The sequence below is a fragment of the Capsicum annuum genome, chromosome 3, assembly GCF_002878395.1.
Source record: "Capsicum annuum cultivar UCD-10X-F1 chromosome 3, UCD10Xv1.1, whole genome shotgun sequence".
Lineage (NCBI taxonomy): Eukaryota > Viridiplantae > Streptophyta > Magnoliopsida > Solanales > Solanaceae > Capsicum > Capsicum annuum.
In genome coordinates this window covers 176,136,267-176,163,553 of record NC_061113.1, presented here as the reverse complement: position 1 = coordinate 176,163,553, position 27,287 = coordinate 176,136,267, and the positions used below count along the sequence as shown (strand labels likewise).

Here is a 27,287-nt window from a genome sequence, read left to right as displayed (position 1 = left end):
TGATTTCCACATCAACGTAAGATTAAACGGTTGTAGGGACTGTTCTACACAGTATCGTCGATGTCCCAGAGAGCCACCCCACTTTAAAGACACATTCAATTGACAAAAAAAATATTTCATTCAACAACCAAGAGGGTTGTGGTGTCTATTATTGCAAATTATTGCCCTCCAAACAGGTACACGGGAGGATAACTTTACTTTTCAAATAAACAACTCACCCAGAGATAGGCTAAAATACTATATGCCCCTTTGTGAATTATGTTTATTACTAACAATATTTGTTTGAGAGATATTTTTGAGAGCATTCAGAGGATGAAAATCTCAAATCAAAACCACAAGTGTGGATGACTCCAAAAGAACGCAACACAACGTGAAACTTTTTCTTAGCAACGAATCGGGATGTAGTCCAGAGAGGGATGCCAAACTCTTTGGACACGAGCTAAAGGATGATCGCCACCATTATCAAACCACATCCCTATCAGAAGGCATGTGGGTGTTTTTGGGTTTTGGTCTCAGTTTCACTTTTGAAATATTTGTAAACTCATATCGGAGGTAACCATCTCTTTCCTTCAAATTCGAGTAAAAACATACTTAAGAGTTTTGGAAATTATGTCCAAGTAAGTTCTTGCCTATGGATGTGAAGGATCCCACATTTATAGTTAAGAGGTTACAAGCCTCTTTTCCGTAACTCAATCAACTTGTCACTCATTCTGAGCCAAAGATCGTCTAGCATAAAAGACTATCTTTTCCACCGATCGAGACGAACTACAGGCACTCTGATTCCCTGAGTCTTAGGGATATGTAGCTAGGCTCTTTCTCTAAAGCTCGACTATATTCCAACCTCCCCTAATCCGCTTATTTTCCAGCTTTCCAATCTCACCAAAATTTGGAAATCAGGATAGCTTGTGAATTTCTTGAAGATCGTGCTTAAAAATTAAGCTTTATGAACTACAAGTGGCCTGGGTTCTCATATAACCTGAGATATGTAGAAAAACTGATACTGAGGTCCGACTATAACTTCATGAAACTCGTGTGAAAACCAACCACTTTCAGAAATGAATTTGGGGTCGAACAAAGATTAGAAACGTCAAACTCACTTTGCCCAGAGTTACTTATATCTACCCTAGCCAAAGGGAAGGGTCAGTTGTTAACACCTAATTTTTGCCCTCCACGAAAAAGTTTAATTCTGAGTTTCTTCAATTTTAATAAATTAAAATATTTATTTTATTCGGATAAAAATTTTTCTAAAGTATTTATCTAGGTAATTTTTGCTATTTTAAGTAACGATCATACATATTCGTATTCGTATATGTGAAATCGCATAATTTTGTTACTTAAATATTTACTTTATGGAATATTGGATTTTAACTGAGGCATATCTTGAAAATAAATTCAAATGGTTAAACTAATCCCTAAATCTAATTGAGGTTATCTTTTAAATAACCCCCTAAAATACATAATGGGAAAATTTTAGAAATAGCAACTATAGAGCCTTAATTATAACTTTTGTAGAAACAGTTTTAAAATTACGAAAAATAGCAATATGTATTTTGTATTTCAGTAAAAAGTTGCTATAAAAATACACATACAAATAGGGTATCCGTTCCTTATTTAACTCTAATCAGTTAGAGTTAAATAAGGAATGAAATTGTTCCTTATTTGTAGCCACCTTTTATGACTTTTTTAATTTTACCTTATCCATTAAAATACATCAACTTAATTCAAAAAACCTTTTCCATAAACAACAACTCAAAATCAAATTCAAAAAAAAAAATTGGGTGATTCCAATATCATTGGGCAAAATTTTTTAAATTGATGAAATATAATTGCAAAAAAAAAAATTCACGTCATTTACAGGTATGGATAAACAAATATTGAGATTGCTTTTTTTTTTTTTAATTGCAAAAATTTGTAGAAATGTAATAACAAGTTTGCTCAACATTCATAAAGTTCAATTTTTTGTAGCGAATTTTGAATTTTCTGGTTTAAAATTTTGTCAGCGATATTTTTTTTGATCAATTCACAGTTTTATTTGTCGTTATGTATTTATAGCAACATAAGTTACAATTCTTATATGATAAATTTTAAATTTTAAATTTTAAAAGCATATTCAAAAAAAAAAATGAGTGATTGAAATATCGTTGATGAATGTCTGTATTTTACGAAGAACAATTGAATAAACAACGCGACAATTACAGGTATGGATAAACAAACTTTAAGATCATGTTTATTCAATTGCGAAAATTTCTGGAAACGATAAACAAACTAGATTTGATTTGTTATTTTCAAAAAATATAATTGCAAAAAATTCTGAAAAATTGTATAACAAAATTGCGTAACAGTCATGGAGTTTAAAAATTGATATCGTATTTTGAATTTTACCAATTTTTGAAAAAAATATTCTGAGAATTGATATCGTACTTTTGTAAGTGGATCCAACACATTATCCTTTGAGTTTACATAGTGAATAGTGATAATTCCACTAGAGAGAAGTTCCCTAATGGTATTATGTCTCCGTCATATGTGACGAGAATTACTGTTGTACATCATGCTCCCTACCCTACCTATTGCCGCTTGGCTATCACAGTGTATACATACCAGTGCCACTGTCTTGGGCCAATACAGAATATCTTCCGAGATATTCCAGATCCATTCTGCTTCTTCACCGGCTTTATCTAATGCGATAAATTCAAATTTCATTGTAGAGCGAGCGATACAAGTTTGTTTAGATGATTTCTAAGAAACTGCTCCACCACAGATAGTAAATACATATCCACTTGTGGATTTTACTTCATTCAATCCGGTGATCCAATTTGCATCACTATATCCTTTAAGTACCGCAGGATATTTATTATAATGTAAAGTATCGTTTTGAATGTATTTAAGATACCCCAAAACTCTTTTCATTACCATCCAATGAGTTTTGTTGGGATTACTCGTGTACCGACTCAATTTACTAATTGTATATGCTATGACTGGTCGTGTATAGTTCATTATATACATTAAACATCCCAATAATCTTGCGTACTCCAATTGTGAGTCACTTACACCTTCATTCTTTCGAAGAGCAAAGTTCACATTCAATGGAGTCTTGGCAATACCGAATTCTATATGCTTGAACTTGTCAAGTACTTTTTCGATATAATTAGACTGTGACAATGCTAACCCTTGTGGAGTTCGATGGATTCTTATACCTAAGATCTCATCTGCAACTCCAAGGTCTTTCATATCAAACTTGCTCTCGAGCATTCGTTTGGTTGCATTTATGTCACAAATGTCTCTGCTGATGTTCATCATATCATCCACATTTAAACAAGCAATGACTTGGTGATTTGGTGTATCTTTAATATATACACATTTGTCACATTTATCTTGAATCCATCTGCCAACATGGTTGGGTCAAACTTTGGATGTCATTGCTTCGGTGCTTGTTTTAGTCCATAAAGTGACTTAACAAGTTTACACAACTTATTTTCTTTTCCTGGAACCACAAAACCCTCAGGTTGTTCCATGTATATTTCTTTCTCCAAATCTCCATTTAGGAATGTGGTTTTCACATCCATTTGATGGATTTGAAGATCATATACCGCCTCCAAGGTAATTAACATTCGAATTGAGGTTATCCTTGTTACTGGCGAGTATGTATCAAAGTAATCAAGGCACTCCTTTTGTTTGAAGCCTTTTACTACAAGTCTTGCCTTGTATTTGTCAATAGTACCATCCGTCTTCATTTTCCTTTTGAAGATCCATTTAGAACTTAAAGGTTTATTACCGGGAGGAAGGTCAACCAATTCCCATGTATGGTTGCTTAAGATTGAATCTATCTCACTATTGACTGCCTCTTTCCAAAAGGATGAGTCTAACGATGACATCGCTTCTGTAAACGTTTGAGGCTCATTTCTAAGAGAAATATTACAAAATCCAATCCAAACGAAGTTGATGTTCTTTGACGTGTACTACGTCTTGGATTTTCTTCATTATGTACATTCTCAATTATGTACAGTCGAGGTCGTTTAGATCTTCCACTAGACTGTTCATGTCTAATTCTATACGGGTAAATATTTTCAAAGAATTCAGCATTTTCTGATTCAATTACTTATTTTCATTAATATCAGAATGTTCGGATTTATGAACCAAAAATTGACATGGTTTACTACATTTAGCATATCCTATGAATACGCAGTCCACCGTTTTAGGTCTTATCTTAACCCTTTTAGGTATATGAACTTGAACCTTCGCTAGACACCCTCACACTTTGAACTATTTAAAGTTGGGTTTTCTTTCTTTCTATTTTTCGTAAGGAATTGATTGTGTCTTACTATGGGGAACTCTGTTGAGCATACGATTGGCCGTAAGGATAGCCTCCCCCATAAGTTTTGCGGTAAACCAGAACTTATAAGTAAAGCATTCATCATTTCCTTCAAAGTTCAGTTTTTTCTTTTCATAATTCCATTAGATTGAGGTGAATATGGGTCCGTAGTTTGATGGATTATTCCATTCTCTACGCATATTTACGCAAAGGGAGATTCATATTCTCCGCCCCTATCACTTCTTATCATTTTGATCTTTTTGTCTAACTGATTTTCAATTTCAGTTTTATATTGCCTAAATGTATCTACTGCTTCATCCTTACTATTTAGCAAGTAGATATAACAATATCGTGTGCAATCATAAATAAAAGTTATGAAATACTTTTTTCCACTACGTGATGGTGTTGACTTTATAACGCAAATGTCAGTGTGTATTAAGTCTAAGGGATTGGAATTCCTTTCAACAGACTTATAAGGATGCTTTGCATACTTCGATTCCACACACGTTTGACACCTTAATTTATCTCACTCAAAGTTTGGCAAAGATTCTAAGTTAATTAGTTTTCATAACGTTTTGTAATTAACATGAGTTAAACGTTCATGCCATAAATCATAAGACTCAAGCAAATAAGAAAAATTCCAACTTTTATTTATTTCAACAATCATTACATTCATCTTATAAAGGCCTTCGGTCATATAGCCTTTCCCTACATAAATTTCTCCTTTGCTAATTACAATTTTTCCTGAAACGGTTACACATTTGAATGCGTTCTTATCTAGGAGTGAAACAAAAATTAAGTTCCTACGTAACTCTGGAACATATAACATATTTTTCAGTGTCAAGACCTTGCCGGAAGTCATCTTTAAGCAAATTTTTCCTGTTCCCTTTACCATAGCAGTAGTGGAGTTAGCCATGTAGATCATTTCTTCTACTTGAGCCGGAGTAAATGACAAAAACAACTCCTTGTTGGAACATACATGGCGGTTGGCACCAGAATCCATCCATCATTAGCTAGGATTCCCCGTTAAGTTGCATTCTGAGAACATAGCACACAGATCATCACATTCTTTGTTGGATTCAATCATATTTGCTTGATCCTTCTTCTTGCCTTTCTTTGTGGCACGACAATCTGTGGACTTGTGGTCAATCTTGCCACAGTTGAAACATTTTCCCTTAAATTTTTTCTTGGGTTGATTGCTTCCTTGTTCAACTTTCTTCCTTTTCTTGGAGTTATTTTGATCATCTTCTACAATATGTGCTCCATTAATTGTAGAATTCCCTTTTGACCTTCTCTTGGCAACTATATTGTCCTCTTCAATACGTAGTCAGACAATAAGATCTTGGACAGTCATCTCCTTGCATTTATGCTTTAAGTATTTTTTAAATTTTTCTACAAAGGTGGTAGCTTCTCAACTATCGCTGTTACTTGGAAAGCATCATTCATAATTAAACCTACAAAACAGTTTATGTGAGTATTAAGAACATTTAAAATTTTTTCAACTAAGGTATTTTTCAAAGATATACCTTCTGCTAGGAGATCATGTATGATGACTTGCAACTCTTATACTTGAGAGACAACAGATTTGCTATCTATCATTTTGAAGTCCATGAACCGTGCAACAAGAAATTTCTTAATTCCCGCATCCTCCGTCTTATATTTTCGTTCAATTGCCCCCCACAGTTCCTTTGATGTCTTGGTTCCACTATAAATACTGTAGAGGTCGTCTTGGAGACCACTTAGAATATAATTCCTACAAAGGAAGTCCGAATATTTCCAAGCTTCTACAATTACGAAGAGATTTTTTTCCGAGGTTCCCTCGGGCACCTCAGGAGCGTCTTCGCTAGTGAACCGTTGCAGACATAAAGTGGTGAGGTAAAAGAACATTTTTTGCTGCCACCACTTAAAGTCAATGCCCACAAATTTTCTGGGCGTCTCCGCCGGTGCCATTGTTAGCAGAGCATTTGTGCGACTTGATATGAAAATATTAGTTGCCCCCACAGACATTGTCGCATCCATCATTTGACTTTCAGTTGTCATTTTTCTGTCACCATAAGACAAAAAATAATTAGTATTTTCAGAATACTACAACAACAAACCCAGTGTATTCCCACTTAGTGGGGTCTGGGGGGGTAAGATGTACGCAGTCCATACCTCTACCTCTGATGAAGTAGAAAGGCTGTTTCCGAAAGACCCCCGGCTCAAGTCACGAGACATCATACAAACACATAGTACAGCACAGAAGCAGATGACGTAACATAGAGTAAAACAGAGTAAAGCAGGAATGCAGGAATATAAAGCAGAGGAAAGCACACATATTCGTAATAAACATGGAACACGGGACACGGAACATTGAATACGGAATCATAACAGGAATACACCCCCACCAATTAATTCCCTACACTAGCGACCCGAACTGGCCCTAATCCTCTGCCGTAATTCGCATCTTCCAGACCTTCCTATCTAGGGTCATGTCCTCGGTGAGCTGTAACTGTTCCATGTCCCGCCTAATCACCTCACCCCAGTACTTCTTCGGTCTACCCCTACCCCGTCTAAAACCATCCAACGCTAGCCTCTCACACCTACGGACCGGGGCATCCATGCCCCTCCTTTTCACGTGTCCGAACCATCTCAATCGTGCTTCCCGCATCTTACACTCCACTGAAGTCACACCAACCTTCTCCCGGATAGTTTCATTCCGAACTCTATCCCCTCGGGTCAGTCCACACATCCAGCGCAACATCCGCATTTCTGCCACCTTCATTCTTTGGATGTGGGAGTTCTTAACTGGCCAACACTCCGCTCCATACAGCAAGGCCGGACGGACTACCACCCTATAGAATTTGCCTTTAAGCTTGGGCTGCACCTTCTTATCACACAGCACCCCCGATGCGAGTTTCCACTTCCTCCATCCCGCCCCAATACGGTGCGAGACATCCTCGTCAATCTCACCGTTACTCTGGATCACGGACCCGAGATACTTGAACTTATCCCTCTTCCCTACCTCCTGTGCTTCTAGTCTCACTACTACCTCATTCTCCCGCCTCACGTCATTAAACTTACATTCCACATACTCTGTCTTGGTTCTGCTCACCCTGAACCCTTTAGACTCCAGAGTTTGCCTCCACAACTCTAATTTGTCATTCACACCCCCTCGAGTGTCATCTATCAGGACTACATCGTCTGCAAAAAGCATACACCACGGCACCTCCCCTTGGATACGCCGCGTCAACACCTCCATTACTAACGCAAACAAAAAGAGACTAAGAGTAGATCCCTGATGCAATCCTGTCAGGACAGTGAAATGCTCTGAGTCTCCTCCCGCCGTCCTCACCTGGGTTTTCGCTCCCTCATACATATCCTTAATTACTCTGATATATGCCTGCGGTACTCCACTCACCTCCAAGCATCTCCAAAGCACTCCCTGGGGACTTTGTCGTACGCCTTTTCCAGGTCGATGAACACCATGTGCAGATCCTTCTTCCTCTCCCTATACTGCTCCACCAACCTCCGTACCAGGTGGATTGCCTCCGTCGTCGAGCGGCCGGGCATAAATCCGAACTGGTTTTCCGAAATAGACACTATCCGTCTCAGCCTCACCTCGACCACTCTCTCCCAGATCTTCATAGAGTGACTCAGTAACTTAATCCCCCTATAGTTATCGCAACACTGAATGTCCCCCTTATTCTTATAGAGGGGGATCATGGTACTCCACCGCCACGCCTCGGGCATCTTTGCCGTCCTGAAAATTTCATTGAACAATGCAGTCAACCACCTTACACCAGCCTCTCCAACGAACTTCCAAAACTCCACCGGTATCTCATCCGGCCCCGTCGCCCTACCCCTTCGCATCCTGCGGACTGCCTGTCTAACCTCGTCTACCTTAAAACGTCTACAATAGCTAAAATCCCGACAATCCCCCGAGTGCTCCAGTTCCCCTAACACAATAGCTCTGTCCCCCTCGTCATTCAAGAGCCTATGAAAGTACGACTGCCATCTCTTCTTTATGTGGCCGTCCTCCACCAAGACTCTACCGTCCTCCCCCTTAATGCACCTCACCTGATCGAGGTCACGACCCTTCCTCTCCCTAGCCTTAGCGAGTCGGAACAACTTTTTCTCCCCTCCTTTCCCCTGTAACCCTGCATATAAGCTCTCAAAAGCGGCCGTCTTCGCTGCCGTGACCGCTGACTTCGCCTCCTTCCTCGCTAGCTTGTACTCTTTCCTGTTTACCCGCTTCTCTTCTTCGTCCTTACTTTCCACCAACTTAGCATACGCCTCTTTCTTGGTCTCCACTTTCTTCCCCACCTCTTCATTCCACCACCAATCCCCTCGATGATGTCCGGCCCGGCCCCTAGAAACACCCAACACCTTCCTTGCATTCTCCCTGATGCACGTTGCCGCCCTGTCCCACATATTATCCACATCCCCCCTACACTCCCACACCCCCATTCCCGCCAACCTCTCCCCTATCTCCCACGCATTCACTGGCGTCAAACCGCCCCACTTAATTCTCGGTCTACACTCCTTACTCCTCCTCTTTCTATTCTTCTTTATACCCAAATCCATAACCAAGAGCCTATGTTGGGTCGAAAGATTCTCACTCGGGATGACTTTACAGTCTTTACACAACGCCCTATCCCCTTTCCTAAGCAACAAAAAGTCAATCTGGGTCCTGGCTATCGCGCTCCGAAAAGTGATCAGGTGCTCGTTAAGCAACTTAAAATTTTTCTTCTTGTTTTTAGTTAACAATGAAGTTTTTATGACTTCCAATTGTCAACGGAATGATCTTTAACTTGTGACGAAGTTTTTATGGCTTCAAATCACTAGTTAAGTTCAGGCGGAGTAGAAAGTAGAAACTTTAATCTCCAAAAACAAGCTATACTATTTTGTAATATTGTTATTTTCTTAAGATTATTATTTCCCACAATATAGTCGGGTATGCAGAATCTGTATATTACAATACCAACTTCAACTTGAGTTCAAGTATAAAGAAGAACACAACGAAGTATATCAAATACTCTCACCACAAGATCAAAATGACCTTTCCAAGAGGTGTATTTTACTTTGCAGAAATTAAGATGAAACAGAAAATAGCCAAGTCGTCAGAATTCACGAATTTTTCTTAAGAAAATAATCCCCCTCACTGTACCCGAGGTTGTGGAATTTTTTCTTCTAGGATAAAATGGCTAACAGACCAACAGTAGCGGTACCTCAAACAGTTGGAATATCTTCGAACTCACAGAACGTTTTGATTGATCACACAGAATATTTTTGAGACAAGAAGAGAGTTTTTAAGCTGAAAAATTTTGTATGCAAACCTGTGGATGAAATTAGTTTTTTCTAGCTACAAGATGCCTCTTCTGAAAAGTGGCAAAGGTTCATCTAAAAGGTGTAACCTTTTTTGAAAATTCATGTCTATTCGTCCAAACATTGTGACTGTTTTGAACAGGCATGCCATTCCGTAAATAAGTATGTCAGTTCATTGAAACAATGCATCAGTTCTGAAGTAGTGCATCAATTTACTGGAACAGTGCATTAGTTCAGTTTTGAAACTACGCACCATTTCAGTGAAAAATTGCATCAGTTTCAAAATTTATCTGAAGCATCTGTTCGAAATAGCTTCTGCATGGATGCTCTCGTTGCTTTTGTAATGAAACTGAAATCATATAAATGGAGTATTAAACACAGAAAATATTTACTGCGTTACTGTTGGTATTTTCAAAATTCAAATAAATTTTGTCCAAAAAGATAGATCTCATCGATCGATCAATCAAATCTAAAGTCGAGCCGAGCGAGCAACGATGGCGCGAGACATCTCTTATTTCTTGCCTCACTTACCATGTGGAGTAAGTGTTCATCATTATAAACACTCCAAAATTCCTTAAACGCACCAATGTGGGAGAATTAGTGAACTTTTCAATTTTGAGAGTACACTTTCCAAATTGGTGTCTCCTCTTCTCCATCATTTTTTCTCTATTTTCCATTAACACTTCTATGAAACCAACAATCAACAATAGCAACTCCAAAAAACTCAAACCGACCCAACGCCAACAAAAATTCCAATAGGCGAATCGACCCGAGCCCACGCGTACAGCTCACCCATGTCTGCTTTTGAATTTGAAATTCAAATTTTGTACCAAAATAGTACGAATCCAACTCATTCATGGGACTTTATCTATCAGCCTTTTAGAATTTCGAACATGTCCCTCATAATTTCCATCCCACATCACTAAAAAACAACAATTCAACTCAAAAATATTTTCTGTATATATTCCTATTATTTTCACTGAAAGGTGGGGAAGTTCGGATAGCGAGAACCCCAAGAAAGCATAGGATTTTGCTATCTGAAGAAGGATTTCGGTGCTGAGAAATTCGATAAGGCTTGTTTTGAGCTCGAATATATAGGATAAGAATCCAAGTTCATTTCGGTGATGGTAGAGAGATTCTGACAAAGCCTGTAGTCCGGTTTTCTGCTTGCAAAGAGGTAAAATACTCATCTAGTTCTCCTCCTGTAATTGATTGATATTTTCCTCTCAGGTTGAATTTGAACTTGTTTGGTTTGGTATGAATTCTCTTTGGTGTTATGTGACCGCATCATTTTATTTTTTCTTCTTTCTTTTTCTTTCGTTGTTTCCTGCCTTCATATGTCGAACAATTTGATGAATCCGATGGTCATTTTGAGTCTTATCCGTCGTTTGAGTTTAATTGTTAAAATCTGATTATGTTAGAAGTTTGGAGTTGTGATTTAAGCCAAAAACTAATGAAAAATTGTGTTCACGTCTTTCCGAGGGTAGTTGATTCTTGAGTTGTAATTCCAGAAGTTGGAATTTTATAGTTGCTGTGATAAAGGGATTAATCAGTAGTTTCGATGCTGATTGGTGAAAACTGAAGGCTATTTGTTTTCTGTTAGATGTTAATTTGTCCAATTTCTCGTGGTTTGATTCCAAAGCTTTTGATTTTTCTTTCCATGGCTCGTTTATATTATCCACACATTGTTCGTACGATCTGCTTTGCTTGACAAAAATCTGCTCCTACTAACTTCAGTTTCGTCATTGTTGTGTGTAAAGCTTGGTCTCCACGTGCGGAAAAACAAAGTAGTTTACGGACTGATATGGTCAGCCGTAAAGAGGATGAGGGTGATCTGGGGTAGTCGACGGTTTCTCTATATTTTTGCTTTGATTTAAAGATTATGTCTTCAAGATTTCTTTTAAGTTATTTGCGTTAGAAAGTGAACAGGAGATTTAAATAGGTCTTGTTGAGGTGTAAAGCCAGTGAGCTATTTTCTTTTCTCCTTTTCTTTCATTTATTTTCCTATCTTGTTTGATATCCATACTTCTTCCTCATTTCCCCTGTGTGCTAATATATGATATTTCTCTAAACCAATTGGTTTTCAAAACTTGAGAATTAACCTGTCACCTAACAATCACCTCTAAAATTTGTTATAAGTTTGTTACTTTGAAATTATTTGCTTATGTTGTTGCGTAAAATCACAGGATATATAATTTTGTCAGAAATAGGATTATCCCAAGATTACCTGCCTAACTGTTAGTTCATCTTAAATTTATAGTTCTTGAAATTTTGGCTCGTCTATAATTTTTGTTATGGGGGTTTTATTGCCTATTCTTGAACGTGTTTGAGGCGTTTTGGGTCGCATGATTTTAAAAATTGGCGTAAGCTTAGGTATAAATATTGATTTGAGTTCTCTGATTATTAGAGTTGTTCTATTCTATTCAAGAAAACTCTTGGACAGTGTGAAAACTCAAAACCAATTGATTGAATATGTTCTCTGTTATCTTGTTCATACAATGTTGGATCTTTGTTGCATCATGTAGTAATCTTCTATCTCTTCTTTGCAATGCATGAACCACCTGAGTCCATGGGACTCTCTTTCCTGCATTTTCGGAGTCGAACCCCTGCCATCTCATGTCTAAATAAGTCCGGAGTGGACTGATTAGAATGAGAACATTGCTGGTATACACCAGTATATATTGAGTATACAGTAATATACAAGTGATACACAGATCCGGTGAGAAATAATACAGTTCTTGGAGCAAATATGTGGAAATGCGAAGAAGATAGCCGCTGATATATGCTGAAATATACTAAAAATGAAACATAAAAGGGCTGGTATACAATCAGTATATTGTTGATATACACAGCTGAAAGGCTGATATCCACAAAAAAAAAAAAAAATAGGCAAAACAAGCTGGGCAAATACCAATGGGCCTAATCTGAGGTCCCAAACTTAACTTCACTTCTTTAGTTTATTTAGTGTAAACAACATAAATTTCATAGACAATGAAAATAATTACACAAAATCCCTTCTTATTTTCTCTCTCCCTTTTTTTGCAAACATACTCATACATTCGGTCACATATTATACATTGGTCGAATGTATGATGTAACAACTAATCCTATATTTAAGGTAAGAGAATCTTTAATTATTTTACAGTTCCTTAATTAAAGACAATAATTAGCCAACATTAAGTCATTTATTGATAGAACATGTAACTGATATTTGAATTTTAAAAATTTTGTTATACATAATTTTTTTTCCCTATGATTCACGATCTGGAAAGCTAAAAAATAACCACTTTCTTCTGCATCCGTTCTCCAAAACTACTAAAATCTTCTTCTACATACGTTCTTCAATATTAGTAAAATCAATATGAATATCCCCATATTGTTGCGATATTCTGGAATTTGGGAGTCAGAAATTAGTTATACGTCATACAAAAGTGATGCAATAGTAATTTCTGTAAATGCGGACGAGTCGATCACACCCGCAAAACATGCGGTTTCTTTCCAAAGGAATCATGAATAATATAATATGGTTTTCTATGTGCAGATACTTTGAATGATTTTGATTGTATAAATATTTTTTATTAATTTTTTTTTAATGTTGGAGCAAGTAATTTATATTTTTTTATTGATTATAGATGTGAATTTCTTTAATCAATGATTTATATTAGTATAAAAATTTTAAGTTTTTTTCCTATATCATAGTTCGTAACCATATAACTTGAAGTTAGAACACTATTATAAAAGCACATTAACTATGTAACTTACTCTCTATAGGAGTAAGTAATTGTTGAAACGCACGGTGTATTAAACTGTTGTACATTAATAGTTAATGTGTAATAAATGTATGATATAGCATTATACGTTTTTAACATGTATGAGGTTAGAAATACAATAACGAAATTTAATTGAATTCAATTTTCTTAAAAAATAAATTATACGCAGTATCATTCCAGTAAATTTATGAATGTATAATATGTTTTTATACAATCAAATCAATGTATAATAAATGTGTGCCTTTCCAGTAAACATTTGAATGTATAATAAATTGTTATACATTCAAAGCAACGTATAGTGATACTGTGCCATTCCAGTAGACTTACGAATGTATAATATTTGATTATACATTCATATCAATGTATGATATAGCATCATACATTATAAATGTGCATGGTATTAACAATTTCTGTAATTTTTTTGCAAGTAATAAACGTTTTACAACATGTATGCTGTTATGTAATACATACGTTTAAAATGTATTAGTCTTTAGTTCAATGTAAGATTCACTTTAGTTCAATGTAAGATTCACTTATAAGCAAAGGTACATAACAGGAAACATACTATGTGTTCAGAATACAATGTCAGATTTATTAATAATATGTTGTTTTAATCATTAACAAAATAAGTGAAAGAGAAATTTAATAAGTACCATGAATCAGCTAGTAACATTGCAGTAGTGTCTCAGTGACTAAAAAGCATATTCTCATAAGATGAAGACATCCATAAATGTAAATTAATATCCAGAAAGTAATCTTTGAATTCGTTTAACATCAACCACAAAAACTAAGATTTAGTTGATTAAATTTCGACTTTTATTAAACAACTACTCTAAAGTAACAATTGCACTTTCATCAATTTCGCACACTATTTCGCCATTATCACTCATGTACCCTTCATTTGCCTTTTCTACTTCGTAATGCCACAATAATGAAGTATAGCATGCACGTTGACTTCCAGCATCAAACACGCATGAATGCACTTGTTGCCCTTCACTTCATATTTCTGCATAAGCAGTAACAAAGACGCCACAGTCCTTGATTTAAAAAATAAATAAAAATGAAGTAACAGTAAGTACATTAATTTAAATATAGTTATACATTATAAAAAAAATTATAATTTACTTACAAACTTTCAGATGCTTGCTGGGGCATGTTTTGAACATATTCAACATCAAATGCGTTTTGATTGACATGTATGATGGTAACTTATACATTTAAAAAATGCAATATCATATATACTTATACATCTTAAATGTAATATCGAATATACTTAAACTACAGACAGACATGTATGATGGTAGCTTATACATTTTCAAAAAATCTTCTTTAATGAATAATGTAAGCTTATACAATCATTTTTTAACTGCCTCTTTTATGTACATCTTCTTATTGTATAATATAATGGAATATAAAGCAGAAAACTAATATTATACATTAGTCTAAAAAATAAAGTAATGTATAATAAAATAATATAAACGTATAATATCAAATATGTCAGGAACAAAACCAACGACAATATTTTTTTTTGAGCATCTAACTGATTAAGTCCTAAACTAAAGCTAGGACGAGAATCCATTACCAAATTTATACTATATTGATTAAGCAATCGCAACTATAAACAAGAAATTCAAAGATCTGCCTTGTATTATATGAAAAAAAAATAGAAAAAAATCAACTAACAAACTAGAATGAGATTGCAAAATAAGGTAATTTCATAAAAATCAACATGTAACCAAACAAGAATCCGAATAAGAACCAACAACTTTAAAACAAAAACAAAAATCTGAATTTTAATAAATGAAAAAATGATATTATCGAACTATCACACTGAAATGGATTTGCAAAAGCAATTAATTTCATAAAAAATAAAAATGCAATAAAAAATCGACCTAGATTGTGATTTGGTAAAGTTGAAAAAAAAAACTAAAACTTATTGAAAAAAAATCAGTATATAAGTTCAATAAATGTTTGATAACTTACAAATTGGTAACCTCTAAGTATACTTACAAATTACTTGCATTTGGGCGTGAAAAAAGGTATTCAATAATGGAAGAACAATCGGTTGTTTAATGGAAGAAAAAAATGGAGCAAATATGAAAAAGAGAGAGAAAGTAAATGGAAAAGAGAGAGAAAGTAAATGAGAAAGAGAGAGAAAGTAAAAAATTATTTAATGGGAGAAAAAAAGGGAGTAAATATGGGAAAGAGAGATAAAGTAATGATATATATATTTTTTTTTCGAATGTATAAGAGGAATGAGAGAGAAAGTAAAAAAATAAGAGATTTTAGTAATAAGTTTAGGATTTATGTAATTAGTTTGTTAATATGGGATGTGTTGTAATAAGGTAAAGTTAGTTTGTGTATATATGTAATTTTTAGTATTTATATATTCATATTTGATTACTTGTTTGTAATGAACTCTTAAGTTTGGTTGAATCAAATTAAATTTTCTTTTGAATTGTCTTTTCTATTTTAATTTTATATTTTTCTTTCTTTGTAATTTGTCACGTAGTCTAAATTCTTGAATTAATAAAATTAGTCTCTTTATATTTTCTGTAAGATCAAGCTTTTTAGAAATCAAAATGACATTTTATTTTATTAATGTGTTAACTTAGTTTATTTAAGTTAAAGAGAATTCGCTTCAACATAAAAAAATAGATTTTCCTTATAAGAAATTGAAACCCCTTTATTGTAATTGTTCAATTTTTCTTAATTTGTTTATATTTTTTTTATTAAAAATAATCTATGTTGCCTATATGGATAAAATCATTGGACTTGGTTAACCTTTTCTTTTGAGCAAATTTTTCTTCCGTGCAAATAATTTTTTTTCACTTGGATGAGATAAATGTCATATTTGCAAATGAATTCAAGATTTTATAAAATTAGCCACATTTTTCAAAACTAGTCAAATCAGTCAAAATTATCTTTTGGTCAACCGTTTTTAACGAATGCTCTTGAGTTCCTTAAAATCCTTCTCAAGGCGTTACGTGAATTTTTATCTTTTTCTTTGATTTTAAATATTTATTTCTATTTTCAAGTCCTTAAAATATTTTTATTTTTCTTGATATTTTTTCAAAAATCAAGTGGCGACTCTATAATTTTCTTAAATTATTTTGAATATTAAATATTTTTCAACCCATCAAAGGGATAAAACACTCTTAGCACAAGAAATTATTACCAATATTTGAAAAATTAAAAAACCTGCAAATATGATTATAAAGCTTGACATGACAAAGTCCTATGATGGAGTTGATTGAAGATTTTTGATTAATGTGTTGGAGAAAATAGGATTTAATAATCTGATTTTGGACATGATCTAGAGAATTGTGGCCAATAATTGGTACTCAATTTTGATTAATCGACAAACTGATGATTTTTCCAGTTCCACTAGAGGGGTCAAAAAGACTATCCATTATCTCCTACCTTATTTATACTTACTGATGAAGAGTTGTCTACTGCTCTTAACAGGTTATTTATCAATAATAAATTTAAGAGTTTTGGAATGCCTAAATAGAGTGACAATTTAAATCATCTAGCTTATCTAATAATGCTAAAATCTTTGTTGTTGCTGAAAAAGATCTTTGAAACTTATCATGGAGGTGCTTAGGCAATATGAGTCCCACTATGGACAAAACATTAATGGAGAAAAAAGTTTTCCTAAATGTTTAGCAAAGCTCCACAAGATAATATTCTGGCAGTGGAAAGCACTAGTGGCTTCATTAGGGGTAAATTCCCTTTGATGTACTTGGGATGTCCCATTGGATATGTAAGGAGGAGAAAACACCATTTTGCTGATCTTATAAAGAAAGTAAAGAATAGGATTCAGGTATGGAAAAGTAAAGCTGATCTTACTTTCTTTAAGATCATTTTGCTGATCGTACTTTCTTTTGGTGGTAAAGCTATATTAATCAACCATGTCTTGCAAAGTATATCAATTTATCTTCTTTATACAATTACTCCTCCTAAATGTGTGATTAATGATATTCATAGAAGTTTTGAAAGATCTATTTGGAATTGTAAGGAGGAAAGGAGTAAATACTGGGTATCATGGAATGAGATTTGTCTTTCCAAGGAAGAGAGGGGTTTGGGATTTAGATATCTTTTTTATGTATCAAAATCCATATTTTCTAAGTTATGGTGGATGTTTAGAACTCAAAAAAACTATTTGATCCAATTTTTTATGGAACAAATATTGTAAAAGACACAGGCCGCAGGTGGTAGAATGGAAGGCTGAATCTCAAATATGAAAACACATGTTGATTGCTAGATATTACGTTGATGAAGAAATCTAGTGGGAACCTAGATGTGAACATTCTAGATTTGATTTGATAATTGATCCTAATTTATGCTTTGTATTTTTACTTACCTATTTCTCATTTCTGTAACCAAGAAATTGATGAAGTAAGACATACCATGACTAATAAAGGTTGGAATCGGAATATTATGTTGTAGATGCTCAATTAAAATATATGCAATCATGTGAACAGTACTATTAAGAAGAATGTGCATCAGAGGAGTGAGACAAGCCATGATGGATGCTTAATAGTATAGAAAATTTTTTAGTGAGTAGTGTTATCTAGTTTGTACTTCAGGTACACAGAATCTGTATATTACAACACCAAGTTCAACTTGAGTTCAAGTATAAACAAACACACAATAAAGTATATCAAATACTCTCAACACAAGATCAAAATGACCTTTTCAAGAGGTGTATTTTATTTTGCAAAAATTAAGATGAAACAGAAAATAGCCAAGTCGTCCGAATTCACGGATTTTTCTTAAGGAAATAATCTCCCTCACTGTACTCGAGGTAGTGGAATTTTTTCTTTCAGGATAAAATAGCTAACAGACCAACAATAGCGGTACCTCAAATGATTGGAATATCGTTGAACTCACAGAACTTTTTGAGTGATCACACAAAATATTTTTTTAAGACAAGAAGAGAGTTTTTAATCTAAATTTTTTTTGTACTAAACCTGTGGAAGAAACTAGGTTTATATAGCCACAATATGCCTCTTCTGAAAAGCGGCAATGGTTCACTCCAAAGGTTACACCTTTGCTGCAAGTTCATGTCTGTTCATTAAAGATTGCATATTTTCCTGAACATTCCTCTCATTTCATGAATCAGTGTGTCACTTCATTGAAGGATTACATCCTTCTGAAGTATCATTTCGAACCATTACAACCTTCTGTAGCCTCAGTTCAGAACAAAGTATCATTTCTGAAGCACTAGTTCGAAAACAATGCATCAGTTCACTTGAAACAGTGCAACTGTTACTGCATGTATATATATAAATGGAGGTTCAAAACTGCAAAAAAAATTTTACTGCATTTTTCCTTGGCATTCTTAAGAATTCAAATAAAGTTTGTCCAAAAAGATAGATCTCATCGATCGATCATTTGCCAAATCCAAATCCAAATTCAAAGCCGAAGTCGAAGCCAAAGCCGAAGCAGAAGCCGAGCTGAGTGATGACGATGACAGCGTGAGGCATCTATTATTTCTTGCCTCACTTGCCATATGGAGTAAGTGTTCTTGATTATAAACACTTTCAAGTTCTCTTCTTCTACCAATGAGGGGGAAAGAGTAAACTTTCTAATTTGAGAGTACACTTTTATTTTAGTGTCTCTTTCCCCTCCACAATTTTATCCTCAATTTTTCCATTTACACTTCTTTTATATACTATGAACCCAACAATCCCCCAAATGAATGGGGAATGGCTATTTTTTATAAATTTTTTACGAACAAGTATGTAATCATCAAGCAAAGACTGATTGCATCCGGATAAGTGAGTTTTCCTTTGAACTTTCCGTAGTGTACATGCATCGGATACACTCAGTCAATCAGTAGATTTGATATCTTTGAACCGTCGAGCTTTAATATACACCTAGACAATACATGTCACACAACCAGCGTTTTTAACATTTATGGTTCTCATGGTTTTGTTATTTTCAGCCATGAGCTTAAATAATAGACTTTTACTAACATCTCTTTAAAGCGGCTTCCACTTCACCCTCGCATAGGTGATTTCTAAACGTTCAATCCTATAGATTAAACTATTTGGTAAAATCTGTCAAATTTAGATAATCATTAAAACACTTTTCAACTTAAGTCTTACCCTAGTTTACTATACATTGTCTACATCATGAGAATGAGTTGGGTAATTGACAATGTTGAACCTGTCAGACACAACTTTGTTTGATCTCCTTGAACCTAGCTCTTGGGATCTTCAATCTGCTAGGTAGAGTTACCGCCATGCTGAATCGTCCTAGGCCTTAAACCCATTCCCTTGGATGTTCTTTCCACTCCTTCTCTAGATAGGCCTTTTGTAAGTTGATCCGACACATTATCCTTTGACTTTACATAGTCAATAGTGATAATTCCATTAGAGAGAAGTTCCCTAACGGTATTATGTCTCTGTTGTATGTGATAAGATTTACCATTATACATCATGCTCTCTTCCCTACCTATTGCCGCTTGGCTATCACAGTGTATACACACTGGTGCCTGTGGCTTGGGCCAATACGGAATGTCTTCAAAGAAATTCTAGAGCTATTCTGCTTCTTCACCGGCTTTATCTAATGCGATAAATTCAGATTTCATTGTAGAGCGAGCGATACAAGTTTGTTTGGATGATTTCCAAAAAACTTCTCCTCCACCGATAGTAAATACATATCCACTTATGGATTTTATTTCGTTCGATCCGATGATCCAATTTGCATCATTATATCCTTCAAGTACCGTAGGCTATTTATTATAATGCAAAGCATAGTTTTGAGTATATTTAAGATACCCCAAAACTCTTTTCATTGCCATCTACTGAGTTTTGTTGGGATTACTCGTGTACCGACTCAATTTACTAATTGTACATGCTATGTCTGGTTGTGTATAGTTCATTATATACATTAAACTTCCCAATACACTTGTGTACTCCAATTATGAGTCACTTTCACCTTCATTCTTTTGAAGTGCAAAGTTCACATCCAATGGAGTCTTGGCAATACCGAATTCCATATCCTTGAACTTGTCAAATAGTTTTTAGATATAATGAGACTTTGACAATGCTAACCCTTGTGGAGTTCGATGGATTCGTATACCTAAGATCATATCTGCAACTTCAAGGTCTTTCATATCAAACTTGCTCTCGAGCATTCGTTTGGTTGCATTTATGTCACAAATATCTTTGCTGATGGTCTTCATATCATCCACATATAAACAAATAATGACTTGATGATTTGGTGTGTCTTTAATATATACACATTTGTCACATTCATTTATCTTAAATCCATTTGCCAATATGGTTTGGTCAAACTTTGCATGCCATTGCTTAGGTGCTTGTTTGAGTCCATAAAGTGACTTAACAAGTTTACACACCTTATTTTCTTTTTCTGGAACCATAAAACCCTCAGATTGTTCCATGTATATTTCTTCCTCCAAATCTCTATTTAAGAATGCGGTCTTCACATCCATTTGATGGAGTTGAAGATCATATACCGCCGCCAAGGCAATTAACATTCGAATCGAGTTTATCCTTGTTACTGGCGAGTATGTATCAAAGTAATCAAGGCCTTTCTTCCGTTTGAAGCCTTTTACTACAAGTCTTGCCTTGTATTTTTCAATAGTACCATCCATCTTCATTGTGAAATTTCTGATGCCTTTCTCTAGTTTACAAGTTGTCTTAAATAGACAGAGAAATTGTAAGTGATACATCTCGTGCATACAGGTGTAAGGTTTAGATGTAAATCTCTAAAAGTAGATTCCTCTTTGCTGATAGCTTTTGAAAAGCTGAGTGTCTTCTGTCTTTTCTCTTTTGGAAAAGCATGAGATTCCTTTTAAGAAAGCAGATGTGATAGGCTGTCTTCTTTTAATAAAGCTGACTGATTCTTTAGCTTTAATAAAGCTGAGTGCTTATAAGTGGGTCCAGTAGATTCCCACTAGGAACAGTAGAATGCCCTTTCAAAAATAATTCCAGTTCTTTGAACCTCTATTTTTGAGAGGGTCCTTTCTTTGTTCTTAGTAGGGGTCCATGTAGGCCCTAGCAATTCCTTTGGGGACTAACATATCTCCGTTGTTGTCACCGCTGCTGGTGGAAGAGGCTTCTTCTAGAAGCTGTAGGACTTCATCATTGACTTCTTGGCTTTCGAGATCGTTCAAAGCCTTCTTCAATCTTTCCTTAAGCGCCTGTTTATTCTTCGGAGCGCCTGCTGAAGATGCTGGTGTTTTTCCTTTGTCAGGAGTTTTAGGGGCTGCTGGTTTAGGAGTCCAACCTTTAACTTTTATCTCTTTGGACAAATAGGTAATACGGTCTTGTTCTCCTTTGGTAAAATTCCAGGAGATAATATAAGATACACGTTTCTTAATAAAAAATTTACACATTTGAATGTGTTCTGGAAGGGTTAGACATCCTTCATTTGCACAAAACTCTGCTAGGCGGCTTAGGAACTGTTGGGGAAGAATTTCTTTAATTCCTCCGAAGCATCCCCACCACTCATAAAACCATCTAGGTATAATGGCATTTAACATAGCGGGACAATATTTAACAAACCAGGTATGTCCTGGTCGAACATAGAGGAAGTTGAACCAGGCAGACTTGTAGTCATACCAATTGTATGTCTGAGGCCTATGAGGCATCGATAAGGCAATGGGAGTGTGTAGATGATCCGCAAACCAGTTAAACGAGGTGAGTACCCGCTTGATGGTAAATCTCGAATAGGCAATGAATTCGGGATTTCGTTCATCCATAGAATGTTCGACTTCGATAGAATCTGTGTCGACTAAAATTGCTTCATAAAATCTGCGTGTTTTGAGTGGACTTTCAGTATCCACAAAATTTTTGTCATTGTAGACCGGTTTGATAAGTTGTTCTAGAGGGTAGCCCTCGTAAGCTTTGTCCAGGGCTATAATTGGTATCATCTGGGTGGTAACAAATTTAAATTCCTCTTTAGCGGGAGATGTAGGTGGTGCTTTAGTAATTGCAGGATCGACAGCCTGCGCAAAGGATTCAGGAGGCTTCATGGTATAGCTTTGTTTGGATTGTACTGATGAGCCTGAGGATGACCCTTTATCAAAGGGTTTATTGGTTTTAAGATCTACCAATTTGGATGGCATTGGGGGAGGAAGCTTTGGCACTTCGACAAGGGCTGCATATTTGTTCTGTAGTTCAGGCCTCTGAGGGACTGAGGGTCTTAACGGAGCTGAGGCTGCTGGCGGTGAATCGAATGGTCTAGCCATTCTAGTTTGATCCGGTTTTGTGGCTGAGATTTTTTCCAGTGTCGTGGGTCTCATTATGGCCCTGTAAGAATTCTCTTGTTAGAAAATCGGGGAGGGAATTATTTTCTCCTTTAATAAATTCGATTTGAAAATCAAAGCTAGATAGGAGAGCTTGCCATCTAGCGAATATTTGTTTTGAAACAAGATTTTTGACATCCTTTTGTAAAATTTCTTTGGCAGATTTACAATCTACTCTAAGTAAAAATTCTTTATTAACAAGGTCATCTTGAAACTTCGTGATACATAGCACTATAGATAAGATTTCTTTCTTAACTATGCTATAGTTTTTTTGTGCAGAATTCTATATTCCGAAAGTAAATCTGACTAATTGCTCAGGAGAATTCTTCAAGAGCTTTTGTTTCAGTATTCCCCCATACCCAATGTCGGAAGCATCAGTTTTGACAATCATAAAGGCGTCCGGGTTGGGAATGCCTAGACACGGAAGGTTCTGGACCAAATTCTTGATTTGGATAACTGCGTTGGTTTGGTCAAGACTCCATGGAACAGGGGTTTTCTTGAGCCGTTTGTAAAGGGGTTCACAGACCTGTCTAATATTAGGGATAAAATCTGCAACATAATTAAGACTTCCTAAAAATCTTTGGAGCTGCGTTTTATCAGTGATTTCATTAGGGAATTTAGAGGAGAACTCAATGGCTCGGCAAATAGGTTTATGGCTACCTTGGTACAGATCATGTCCTAAAAACCGAACAGATGTTTGGAAGAGTTTCATTTTTGTGGCACTCACCACCAAACCATTAAGTTTGACAATCTTAAAGAAAGTATTTAAATGTTTGAAATGAGAATCAATGTTCTCGGAGAAAATAAGCACATCGTCAATATAAACTATTGACATATAAGTATAGGGATTGAAGATGTTGTTCATAATATTTTGAAACTCTGAAGGAGCGTTTTTAAAGCCGAAAGGCAAAACATTCCATTCATAATGTCCAAACGGGACATTGAATGCTGTTTTATATTTATCCTTTTCAGCTATTTGAATCTGCCAGAATCCTGACTTCATATCAAATTTACTGTAAAGGTTGGCCTTGAAGGTTCGCTTGAGAAGATCCCTTTTATTAGGAATCGGATGTCGAATCCATTTTAAAACGGCGTTTAAGGGCTTGTAATTTATCACAAGCCTAGGGGTTCCGCGTTCTTTCTCTGCACTGTTATTAACATAAAAGGCAGAGCAACTCCAGGGGGAGTTAGAGCGTCTGATGATGCCATTTTTCAGGAGATGATCTATTTCTTTCTTACAGATTTCCATCATCTCATGGTTCATTTGGATAGGTCTGGCCTTAGTAGGAATATTTTTTTCGTCAAATCCGGGGATGTAAGGAAGTTCAACCAAGTGTTTCTTCCTTTCCCAAAATGCATTAGGGAAGTCAGAACAAATTTCCTTTTCAAAGGTTTTCTGCAGATTGGAAATAGTTAAAACCTAAAGTAAACCAAAGCATGAAATGGGGTATTCTGAAGTATGGAAGCTCACCATTTCAATCTGACTCGCTAGCTGATGCCGAATCATAGTCACTATGTAGGTGAAGTAGAAGTATGGCCAGCTCCTGCATTGTGTAGGGATACAATGTCTGAAGATATTTCACGGGGTGAATGCTAGCATGTAACTCATGGATAATGATTTAATAATGCCATCAATTCAAAGCCGAATCAAACCAATGTATATGTTCACATCCATGTATATCGAAGTATATATATGTATATAAGATGCTGGGAGAGGGAACTGGGCTTAGCATGAACTTTCAAATCTTAACCTGGGCCGTGTAGCTTTATCATCATGAATCCACCCACGAGCTATATGGGTCTAGTGTTACCCCTTAGATGGTGCCTAGTGCGTGTTAGCTGCAAGAACTAGAGATATCATAGATGGTTGGGGATTCCCTTGTACCCTTCGCCCTCTATGATACATATGTATGTATATACACTTGGAAAAATTCCCTTGTACCCCATAAGCACATGGTCATCAATACCAACCTTTATGTTGGCAAACATGAGTTTCCAGTATCAGTCCTTTGGACTCACACCTTCACAACTAGCTAACACAACCCCTATTATTGCCCAATTAAAACATTTAACACATAACCCAACCACCAATTCCAAGAGTCAATTATTAAGGCATTGTTAATTGGTATCGTCATACCGACTATAACTTGCAATAAATGTCTTTGAGCAAACACTTAGGGAATTCTCATGTACCCTACAAACTCCATTATTAAAATTTACTTGGGGGATTCTGATGTACCGTACAAGGTTTTCATAATCCTTATTATTATCTTATTAGCCAATTATGCAATGCAGTAATTCAAGAAATAATCCAAACCAAGTGATAATGCATGAACCAAAATCAATTATGCAAGTGGGTTGAGGTTATTACCAATTTCCATACCAAACCAATTATTTGGGGATTCTTTGTACCCCTATTGCCACAATTACCGATTTGGGATTCCATTATACCCCTATTCCATCTGCCATTCCCATGCATCCCAATGTATGCATTAGCCATCAATTTAAGTAAAACAATTTCATAAATATCATTGAAAAAGAATTTAAACAATTTATTTTCAAAACCCTCAACCCATAGTTCAAAACCCAGCATCAAAGATATGTAAACATTATCCAAATTATGCCATTAAGAAAATACAAGCACAGGGGAAGAGTAACATGCCTAAAAATACCAAGTTTCACAGAGAAAATTTAACCCTTGAGCTCTTAGGTGACCTACTTCTTGGAAACCCTAATTATGGATATTTGAGAGACTTGAGAGAGAAGAAAGAATGTTTGGAGTGGGCTATCGATGAAAATAAGGCGTAAATGTTTGGAGTGGGTTATCGATGAAAATAGGGCCCCAAGTATGTTTATAGGTCATCGGTTATTATAAGGATAAGAGGGAAATGTCTTAAATAACCCTATTTTAAAAATTGGAAAAATAAACCGTCAATCGTTATGGGTCTCATAACAACTCATCATGCCTCATTACGACTCGTATCCACGAGTCTTTCTCAAAATATCACTAGGGACCCACACTATTGGCCTTACGACTCGTCTGCCATGGCTCGAAATAGGACCCTTCGACTCGTGAGGTCCAATCATAGTCAACACAAAAACTAATTGGGGTAGTCACTAGACATCCTATGATTTTCACACTAAAACTCGTAACGAGTCCTTACGACTCGTAGTGATCCACTCGTACTCAAAATAGAACTTAGCCACACATATGATGTTTAGGCTATGATTGGGTCCTTAGGACTCGTCAAGACTCCTTATGACTCGTAAGGAGGTGTTGCAGTAAGGGCAGTAAGGATAAAATTTTAGAAATTCTTAGGGATCAACTCCTGGGATGTTTCATTCTCCCTCCTTAGGATCATTCATCCTAGAATGATGGGTTAAGGAATTTATTAGCATGATTTGACTCCAAACACAACCACAATTACCTTTAACAGAGATAGAAAACAACGACATCATGGAATTCACAATTTCCTTTAACAAAGTCAGAAAACAAAAATGCTAAGATCACATATACATTAAGCATGATTTTTTGGAATAGGGAATATGAATGGATACTTGGAATTCATGTCCTCTTCAGCTTCCCAAGTAGCTTCATTGAACTTTTGGTTCCTCCAAAAAACCTTTACCAAAGCCACATCCTTCATCCACAACTGACGAACTTGCCAATCCAAGATCTTCACTAGAACCACCACATAAGATAAGAAATCCAAAATACCCACACCTTCCAAAGGAAAAACCAACCAAGAATCACCCACACACTTCCTCAACATTAAGACATTGAAGACCGGATCAATGGAGCTCAAACTAGAAGGCAACTCCAATTCATATAAAATATTACCAATCCTCCTCTAAACTAAATACGGGACAACATAAAGGGGACTAAGTTTTTTTTTTTTCTAAATCGCATCACTCGCTTCATGAGAGACACCTTTAAGCACACTCGGTCACTAATGTTATACTCCAACTCCCTTTGTCTTACATTTGCATAGGACTATTAGCGACTTTGAGCAGTCTTAAGCCTATCCTGAATCACCATCACCTTTTCCATAATTTAGTGAACCAAATCTGGGCCAAACATCTCAGCTTTGCCAACTTTGAATCACCAAATAGGAGATCTACTCCTTCAACGATACAACACCTCAAACGAAGCCATACCAATGCCAGAGTAGTAACTGTTGTTTTAAGGGAACTTAATGAGAAGCAAATGGTCAACCCAAATACCACCAAATTCAATCACACAAGCTCAAAGCATGTCCTCCAAGGTGTAAATCATCCTCTCTTCTTACCCATCCATTTACTGGTGGAAAGCGATACTAAGTCTCAGCTTAGTCTCCTAGCCTCTCTACAACGATTTCCAAAATTGAGATAAGAATTACGGACCTTTATCTAAAATGATAGACACCAGAGCACCATACAATCTAAAGATCTCCTCACGGAACAACTTGGAATAATCATCTCCAGAATAATTTGTACTCATAGGCAAAAAGTGAGCATACTTGGTCATCCTATCCACGATGACCCAAATAGAATCAAGATATTTTTGAGACTGTAGAAGATTAGTAAAAAATCCATACTAATTGTTTCCCACTTCCACACAGGTAACTCAATTTTT

General features: G+C 35.7%; 1 long non-coding RNA gene across 1 annotated transcript in view; it reads left to right on the top strand.

Moving 5' to 3' along the window:
• The first annotated feature begins 10,444 nt into the window (after positions 1–10,444).
• LOC124896726 overlaps positions 10,445–27,287 on the top strand; it is a 48,684-nt gene continuing 31,841 nt past the window's right edge. The window contains exon 1 of the long non-coding RNA XR_007053116.1: positions 10,445–10,793. This is a non-coding gene — a long non-coding RNA (uncharacterized LOC124896726). The remainder of the gene's footprint in view (positions 10,794–27,287) is intronic.